Below are 10,353 nucleotides of genomic sequence, written 5' to 3'. Positions count from 1 at the left end.
TGCTTTGCCAGTAGTAAGAAAAATGTCGAATGATTAACAAGGGAAATTGTCATAATGTTAGAAAAGGAGACCTGAAAGTTTTGTGGACCAGGATAGGCATTATTTGGGCATTTCTAAGAAATACAGAATCTTATGGCTCGGAGTAGAGAGCGGGCCTTGAATGTATGAGGTCTTGGGTTTCATGCCTAGCACCTAAAAGAGAAAGAGAGAAAAAAGGGGGTAGGAATACAGAATTTGGGCTCGCCTGCTTCAGAATGTATGTTTTAGCAAGCTTTCTAAGTGTTTCATATCCACAATGAGGCTTGAGAAATATATCTAGAGAACCAGGAAGGAGGTGATAAGAGGATGGATCTAAAAAAGAAAAAGGAACATTTTTTCCACAAGTGTATGGCTGTGGAAAACAAGCAATCATACAATTACTGTTAAACCCTATGTGGTTAAAAAAAATCATAGGATATGAGATTTATAACCCTGTTCACAATGACATTACTGAATGCAGCTTCTGGTTAGCTTGACATTTCTAATATATATAGACTTCAACCAGTAAATGTCAGTAGTATCATTTATCCTTGTCTACCACTGAAATATGCATTTGAATCCCTGCAACCTGGAAGGGTGAGAAAGAAAGATGGCAAATTTGCTCCCAGCCTAGGTAACTGAGTGACCTTTCAAGACCCTTTCTCAATATGGAAAAAAGCCAACAAAACAAAAATAAAAAATGGCTGGAGATGAAGCTCCGTGTGAAGAGCATGGGTTTGAACCCGAGTAACACACGTGTGCACAAGCGCATCCACACACACCCACAGCCACACCCATTCCAGTGAACTATAAATTATGCAGTCCTAGGTTGCCCTTCTAAATTTTGCCTATTCCTTTACTATCAGCCAATAAATATTTCTTAACAATACAGGAGATTTCTGGTCCACACATAGGTGCACTGTATGTAATGCTTAACATGGTTTCTGCTTGAGACAATTGCTCCTTTTCCTCTCTTTTCATTCTTATTTTTATTGTTCTCTCTCTTTCATTGGTATAAAACCACTAAGATGCGGTAGAGGCCCGCAGATATGGTAGAATAGGAACAAGTGAGACCTGGCTCCCCGAGAAGAGGCCTCAGCCACAGTATCCAGGGTGTGGGTCTGATCTGGGCTACAGACATAGCCGAGAATTCTGATTTGGCCGCTTCTCACCCCAAGCTCTGTGAGTCTTGCTGAGGTTTACATGGGGTAAGTGACAGAGATTTGCTCCAAGGGCTTGGAAGAAGACGTTAGCTGATTCCTTTCCAGGGACTCTTCCAAGTAGAGGGCTCTGATTGCCTAAACTGACAGTGTGGGTCAGACACCTGTGGAAAGTGAAATGAAGAGCTTCACAACTAGGAATCAGCATTATCAGGAATTCTTTTTTTTTCCTCATTGAGTTTATTGGTGCATTTTAGGTATACAATACAGTTACATTCATTACTGGGATCTTGTACCTTTACATGACAGGTCCTGGTTCTCATTTTTTCCCCTTGTCCCTGCCCTTCCTTCACCCCTTCCTCCCCTCCCCATTTACAAATGCTTCATTTCCATTTTTTCATTTTCTCCTATTTTTTTCTTTTCCCTTATTACTTTTCCCCTACCCTTCCCCCTTTCCCTATACCTTTAGCCCTTTTCTTCCTATTTCACATTGTCAATTATTTCATTAGGATCTTATGTACTATTATAGTTTTTCACACCAGAGAAACTATTCAGTATTTACACATGTGTGCCTTATTTATTTCACTTAAACATGTAGCTTTGGGGAGACTTGTGTTGAAGGAGCTGGCCTGCTTACTTATGATGCCAAAACAGATGATTAAATTGTAGCAGTATTACAGACTGACTCCAGATTCCAACTGGTTGTAAAGAATGAGCATCTATACAAATTAGGGTAAGGATAGGTTTGGTATAAGGATGACAGAAAGGAGAAGGAAGAAGGGGAGATAGGGCTGAAATTTGAAGATCCTTAGTACCTGCATCTGAGAGGAGTGAGGGAGACCTTTGGAACTCCAAGATGGCAGACCTGTGAGGGAGCAAAACCCAATCTCCTGGTCTTGGCAGTATGGCTGATGAGCGTTTACTCTGCACTCCAGCTGTATTATATTGTGTTGTTCACACACAAAGAGGTTGCTTCATAATTTTTGAATTTGAAAAATGCCATTTTCCAATATTATGTGATTAAGCTTCTAACCATTAGGTGGCAATGTTGATCTACAGTTATAATGTTCAAGGCCTAAAACTATATTTTTCTCCTTGCAAAGTGTAGATAGAATACTTACAATTCATCCTCACACATTGATCTTGACCTGGTGTTAAAACAATGACTCAGATCTCAACAAGTCATTAAATATTTTAAAGACTATGTGAACTCTATATGAGCCTGATGCAAGCCTGTCTGTGAAAGTCTGGGCTGCCTAAAGGTGTACAATTCACTCCAGGGCCAGGAGGGACTTGCCAATAGGACAGGAGTCACTAATGAAGCCATTCCCTCTTCTACAGGTGTGGATCAAGAGTTCAGTACCTATGTCGGGTGTCTTCCTTCACTTGACAGGTTTGGGTTGGTTTGGGAATCCACATGTTGTACGAAGCAGGACTTGCCAAAGAGCTCTGGCTTGGTTTGGTAGGCCACGTGCCTATGCCCAGTCCTGGGAAGTTTGCCTTGTGCCCTTTTTAGTTATCATAACAGATGTTGCTTCTCCTTATATCAGCATTGCCATGCAGAGCTGAAGGTATCAGCAAAAAGAGGGGGAGAGAGAGTTGCAGTAGCATTTACGCACGCACACACACACACATACACATGTACACATTTGTTTCAGTTTTACTGATGAGGTCTTGATTAGGAAATAAAGCAGTGTTATAACTGATGCAGTTTATGAAACAAACCAAAAAAAATCACTAAATAAGTGTTTTAAAAAATATAACATATCTCTATGTTACGCAGACGCAGCATGTATAGATGCTACCCAGATTTTTGTAAAAAAATGGTAATATATGCAGGTTGGAAGGAATTCAACTCACTTTGAAATGTAACACTGCTGTGTTACATTTTGAGGTTTTCAACTTGATTTTTCCAAACATTCCTCATCTGTTTTTTTCTTTTTTCTTTTTTTGTACCAGGGATTGAACTCGGGACCTTGCACTTGCAAGGCAGGCGGCAGCACCACTGAGCTAAATCCCTGGCCCCCCTCATCCTTTATTGTTTTCCTAATAATCATTTCTTAGCATTCTTTCCCAGCCAACTCACCAAATTCTCGAGCGCAAAGACTGCATCACTTCTGTAGCCCAGCTCAATGCCTTGCACATGGAAGATGCTGTGTAAATGTGGAGGACGGAGGTGGTGTTGTGCACAGACTTTTCAGCACAGTTTCAGACAAGGGGAAGCGACAGGTGCATTTATTCTGTGCTGTTGGATGGTCCTTAAGAACGAAGGCACAATTTAACCATAGCTAGTAGATGATGGTGGCAAAAATAGCTAGAGCCAGGTAAAAATAAGTTATCTGCTTTATTGAAGAATGATGATCCGATCTGTGGATGGTCCAGGCCTCTAGTTTCCCTCGTCTTGGGGAGAGGAAGTGAGAACTGAGGAGTACAAACTTTTCAGTCTATGTTGTGAATGCCAGTTTCTTGTATCAGTCTGGTCGATCAAAGAATCGGTCACCTTTATGAACATAAGCTTCCAAAAGTCTCTTCTCTAAGTGTGTTGTAAACATCTAATCCTGGAGCAGGAGATTCAAGAATCTTCACTCATATTTTGTAACTAAAAGTGGAAATCTGTTTCTAGTAGTTAAAAAACAAGAAATCATAGATAGCAAAATCCATGCTCAGTGGAAGTAAAGAGTAACTTTCTCTAATGTGAGTATTTCCAGAAAGTTTCAGTACTGAAACTTTTATAGCCATATACATATATGTCCTCTGAAATAAAACATGATTGAATAAACCATGAAATGTAAATTTAATGGATAAAGTAAAAAATAAATTGAAGCATTTAAATGTTTCTTAGTTTCAGGAAGTTCTCCATAATAATAATTACTATTATAAGAAACTTCTTACTGATATGTAAGATGTGTATTAGTGATAAGGAAAAGGGGATATTTATATGAAAATTTAGTTTGCATTTTTATTTTTAGATAGTTCATTTTTTCTTAAATTGAAGCATTTAAATGTTTCTTAGTTTCAGGAAGTTCTCCATAATAATAATTACTATTATAAGAAACTTCTTACTGATATGTAAGATGTGTATTAGTGATAAGGAAAAGGGGATATTTATATGAAAATTTAGTTTGCATTTTTATTTTTAGATATCTCATTTTTTCCCCATTGAGTTTATTGGTACATTTTAGGTATACAGTACAGTTACACTCATCATTGGGATCTTGTACCTTTACATGACAGGTCTTGGTTCTCATTTTTTCCCCATACCCCTGCCCTCCCTTCACACTCTCCCCTCCTCCCTTCCCTATTAAATAGTTCATTGTTTTAACAAGTTTAAAACTATAAATTTGTTTTAACAGTGTTAGTAGTAAGCCTGATTAGGACATGTTGAGTTTAGGTAATATTTTTCCTTAAACTCCTGAAATTGTGTTGCTGAATGTCTAGGTTTATAAGCTGTTCAGAATATAAATTACTAAACAACAGGCTTATAGACACAGCAGAAATAATTCAATATTCCATGGACTAGTTTGTCTCTAAGATAAGAAGAAACAAGAAGGCAAATTCAAGGGAAGGGAACAGAGAATCTTGAAAACGCAAAAAGACCTGGAAGATCATCTAGTTCAACCCTCTGCAACCTATAAATATAGAAATACTGGTTGGGCAAGACTAGATTTGGTGAGGCTATAGGGTATTAGGAACTTCGAGTGACTGTGGGAATTTTTACCATGCTTTGGAGAACAATATGTTAATATCTGGTAGAACTAAAGTTGGCTGACTTGAACCCCAGAAATTTCCTTCTAAGATAGAGTCACTGATAAAAATTTGCCTCATGTGGACCAGGAAACTTGTTCAAAAGTATATAAAATAATAAAAAAAGAAAAGAAACCTAAATATTCATCAAAAAGATACCAAGGAGATAAATTAGAATACAGCCTTAAAATGAAATGCTATAAAATATTTGTCCAGTAAGAGATAACACTTACGTAGTGCTTACTTAGTTTGTGCCAGACACTACTCAAGTTCATACATGATTGCAATGCATTTAACCCTAATAACAACTTGTAAGGTAGGTTCAATTATAGTACCCGTGTAACATGAGGAAATGAAGCAGAGAGAGGTTAAATAATTTGCCCAACACCCACGGGAAGGAAGTGGCAATAATTCCTATTTAAATCCAGACAGTGTGGCCCCATTGTCTCTGATCTTGTCCCCCTTCCTTGACCTGACTTTCATATTTACACATAATATCATCTATACAATACGTAACACAATATTGTATGGTTCTTGTACCTACAATGTATGGATTCTTTACCTATGATGTAAAATTTCAATAACAGTCAAGGGAAGGTAGATGCCAGAAATCAGAGCAATGGTTACTTCTGTGGGACAGAGAACAGTGAAATGCATGGAGGGTGAAAAATACACAGAACTTCAACAGTCTGTGCTATTTCATATCTTTTTAAGGACTATGAAAACATGAATCTAAATGTTGAGATTTGGCAAAGCCCAGATACGGACACATGTGTACTGCTTTGCATAGTTTTTGATATGCTTGAACTATTTCAAAAGAAGGAAAGAGTAGAAGAGTTGAGTATGCATCCACACAGCTGGTTTAGTGGCAAAACCTAGCCTTTTGACCTTTGGTCCTATGTTTACCTTCTTATGAGGTTGTACTTGATTGTTTTCTACACAGGTGGAGTTGAGTGCTTAATGGGATTCAGGGTGGTGATAACATGCCTGTTATCTGTATGTTTCTACTTTAGGCTAGTCGCTGCACATATTGAGTAAATTTGAGACAATACTTTCTAGAATTACATTTCATGTCTGGCTATTGGTTTCCTGACTAGCTAGAGGTGAAAGAATGCATTTTTCATCACTGTATTCCTTTGGGATTCTGAAAATAGCAATTTACCTCAAAATTACTCACCAGCCTGACAGCATTAGCCCTTAAAAAAGGTTGATATTGGATTTCTTGTCAAATTGCTGGTTTCTCCTCTTTCCAGTTAGGTACATTTTTGTTTCATATGAGCTGAGCTTCAGCCCCTTGGACTTGGTCCAAAAAGCTACTTGGTGAGTTCTTCGGAGAGGAGGAGCCTGTTTCCTAGGTATGTCGCAAAGATTCATGATGCTGAGGAGCACAAGTACCCTGAGTACCAAAGGTCATGTGTTCCGTGATCTCCTCCAGGCACTTCATTGCTTACTCTCCACAGAAAGCTGCCCACAGCACTCAAGGCACTGCAGAGATGGACACTTGCCTGCTTTTATCAGTGGGTCTCTAGGGTAGGAGCATAATTTTTCCCACCCTTTTTTAAATGTAGTAAGTCACTCCCAGCTCCTTAGTTTGCATAAAAAATTGATAATTAATAGAGCTACATTCTGTAATGTAGATTCATTGTATTCTGCAATTTCTATTACTCCATTCAGATGTAATTTTGCAACTCCCCAAAAGTATAAAATATATAAAATTATCAAAGAAGCATGTCACAGTACTGTAACATGAAACATGCTTTGATTATATTCGTTTTATTTTTATGTCTAAAATAATTGAATATTTGACATTTTTTGACTAAAGAAAAAAGGCTCTGGTGATGGAAAAATGAGAGTTTTTAACAAGTTGAAATGATAGGTGTTTCTTTCCTTTTTAAAGAAATTCCCTAGTTAGATTTGGATGTTAAACCCCTTCGCGTTGATCTCTTGGTTTAAAACCACCAACCTAGTCTCCTTGTCTACCTCAAGAGAGGCTGGTTCCTCCATCTCCACCCTGAGTCACAAAGCTGTGTGCTTCTTTGCAGCTGAGAAAATAGTAAACAAAAAATTATAAAAAGTATAAAAACACACAAGGTAGATTAATTATATTTCAAGCAGTTGCTCGCAATCAAATGTAGTATGCCATAGATATTGACAATGTAGACTGACCATTTTCTCCTTGGATCCAGTTGATGTGGCTCACCTCAAAGTACAGGATCCTCTCAAATAGGAAGCCATACCTAAATAACTTATTTCAGCCAGTGATTTTTTTTTTTTTTTGGTTTGTGTTTGAGACAGTGTTTCACGGTGTAGTTGATATTGACCTGGAACTCACTATGGAGACCAGGCTGGTATCAAACTCACAGGGATCCTCCTGCCTCAGACTCCTGAGTGCTGGGATTACAGGCGTGCGCCACTACGCCCGGCTTCAGCCAGTGATTTTTAAACAAGAGTACCACTAAATATATTCATTGAAACTTCCAAAAAGTTATCAGAACAATGATAATGATTCTTTTGAGACTATATATGAGATTGGGAAGAGATAACATAAAATAAATGGTCAGGATAAATAGATTGTTTAGGTGATGATTCTTAGAACAACTATCACACTTAACATCTTTAAAAGTTATTACAACCACTAGATAAAATGCATTGGGGTGTACTTGAGATAAAATAAACCAAATTAGACAATTTAAACAATTGGCTCTAAGCAGTCAAATATAGCGGGGCCTACATAAGAAGTTTTGTAGAGTATAGGTACCCAGTGAAAAATTACAAAAAAGATCATAAAAAGGCTGGGATTCATTACAAAGAGCTTTTGAGAAGACAATATTTTCTTTCTTGAAAGTGTCTGAATTAGAAACATTCTGGGCTAGAACTTGTGGTTCCCTTGCCACAGCTTTCTGGAGTGCTGGGGTAGTATGTAGTTTGTTTTGTGAACCTGAACTATATTTTATCAGAGCATTTAGTGAATGATCAAAAGACTAGTAGAGTAGTGCAGGGGTAGAAATGGGACTCCAGCCCAGAAAGACAAAAGCTAAGAGAAATGTGCTTCAAAAACAAGTAATACCAAGAAAAAACAGAGACACTTATATGATTACTAAGGGAAAGGACAATATTCACTAATTTACCACATCTTCTGACTATAAAGTCCCCATGCAAACTGAAAAATTCTAGACCTGTCTTTGGTAATTAAGAAAAAAAGAATACTGAACTTCACAGTAGAAAGAGATCTGAAAACCTATGTAGTTCCAAAGCCAGACATGTAGCAATCCAATTGGTGTTGAATTGGCTTTAATTTTCTGACTTTCCCTATTGTTTTCTCTGATTGTGTGGTATAATAATTCCAGGTAGGGTGTTCTCACCTGGAGCCAAATAATTCAGAGTACTGAAGACAAGTACAGGGAAGATGACTGTTTGTAGGTCAGTCTGTTTAAATTTGTGGGATTGTGGCCCATTATTAGAAAGTGAATTTTGTATTGAGATTTGAATAGACAGCTGTAACAAATCTTTCAGAAGAGAATACTTGAAGCCAGTGTGGACCAGAGCAGTGCGGCTGCAGCTAGGTCCAGCCAAGGACCCACCCCGACCCCAGCTGCTTGCGCCAACAGACCCCAGCCAATGACTCTCCTGGAAAATAGTTGCACAGATGCACATGAAATAGCCAGAGGGTCACCCCAATACCATTGGTAAGTGCATACAGACCCTAGCCAGAAGCCTGCCGGGACACCAGCAACTGGGGTGCACAGCCCTCAGCCAAAGCCCCTCCCAAACAATAGCTATGTAGGAGGGCAGATGCTAAGCAAAGGCACACCTAGATATGATACCAAGTGTGCACAGACCCTAGCCAGAATTCAACCTGGACAATAAGACAATGTAGGGATCCAGAAGGCCACCACTCTGAACCCAGAAATTGGTGCAGTGGTGGGCAGCAGAGAAAAGGCTTGTCATGGCTTGCTAAGAATAGAAAACCACTGGGTGAACAAAAAAGTTGCCTCAACAAAGACATAGAAGGCTGCATCTGTTGAAATGAGAAGACATGTAAACAAGTCTCAAAACCAGACTTCCAGATCACCTAAGGCAACCCTACAGGGAAATGAGATGGAACAATCAGATACTCAACAACCTGGACTCCCTGAACTGGCAACAAAAGAGGATCTTGAAAAAATGAAATCAGAAATAATTTCTCAGATAACAACAGAGATTATGCCCATGCTGTAAGACATGATTAATAAATCTAGAGCATACACAGATAAAAAAAATAGAGGAGCCAAGGAACATGATGAAATCCCAACATAGGAAATAAATGGAATCCATAAAACAGATGCAAACAGATTTTTTGGAGGTTAAAAACTCCATTGAATGTTTGCACAGGAGAATGATCCAGTGTGAGGACAAAATTTCACATATAGAAGACAAGGTTGACCAGGAAAAGAAAAATGTCTTAAAAATAGTAAGGAAACATGAGAAATCAATCCAGCAGCTGCTAGATGATGCAAAGAAGAATAACAAGGCTGATCAGAGTCAATGAAGAAAGAGGAGAGAGTGCAAATGATGTAACAAAAACTGTTCATAGAAGGAATGGAAGAAAACTTCCCAAGCAGGGGAAAAGAACTTGACATACAAATCAGTGAGGTATATAGGACACCAACTAGCCTTTATAAAAAAACAAATCTACATGTAGGCATATTAGCGTTAAGATTCCAGAGACCCAACAGAAGAACAAAATTCTACAAGCAATTAGAGAAAAGAAACAAATTACAAACAAAGGAAAGCCCATCAGAATCATAGCAGACTTCTCAACACAAACCCTTAAGGCAAGAAGAGCTTGGAATGATGTATTTCAAGCCCTAAAGGAAAACAACCTCCAACCCATATTGATGTACACTTCAAAACTATCTTTCAAAGCTGATGGAGAAATGATATACTTTCATGACAAAGAGCACCTGAGGAATTTCATGAATATTAAACCAGCACAAAAAAATTTAAACACTATCCTAAGAAAAGACAGTGAGCATCACAACTGCAGGAAGCCCTATAGAATGAATTCATCAGGCAGGCCAAGAAATTAAATGCAAAGAGGGAGAATCCAACAATAAGAAAAAGTCATAACAAGGGTAAGTCAATACCTATCAGTTATAACTGTCAATGTCAGTGGTCTCAATTCACCAATCAAAAAAAAAAATAGACTGGCAGAATGGGTCAAGAAGCAAGATCTAACAATATGCTGCATACAAGAAACATGATTAATTAAAGAAGAAACTCATAGACTGAAAGTTAAAGGGTGGAAAACAATACTCCATATGACAGGAACCTGAAAAAAAGCAGAAATAGCTATTGTATTTGCAGATCAAATAGAATTCAAACCAACACTGATTAAGAGGGATAAAGAAGGACACTATATGCTTGTAAAAGGAACAATTCAAGAAGAAGA

Source organism: Fukomys damarensis, unplaced genomic scaffold, assembly GCF_012274545.1.
Source record: "Fukomys damarensis isolate Sample0158 unplaced genomic scaffold, DMR_v1.0_HiC HiC_scaffold_35, whole genome shotgun sequence".
Taxonomy (NCBI): Eukaryota; Metazoa; Chordata; class Mammalia; order Rodentia; family Bathyergidae; genus Fukomys; species Fukomys damarensis.
Note: the sequence above shows the minus strand (reverse complement) of the source record.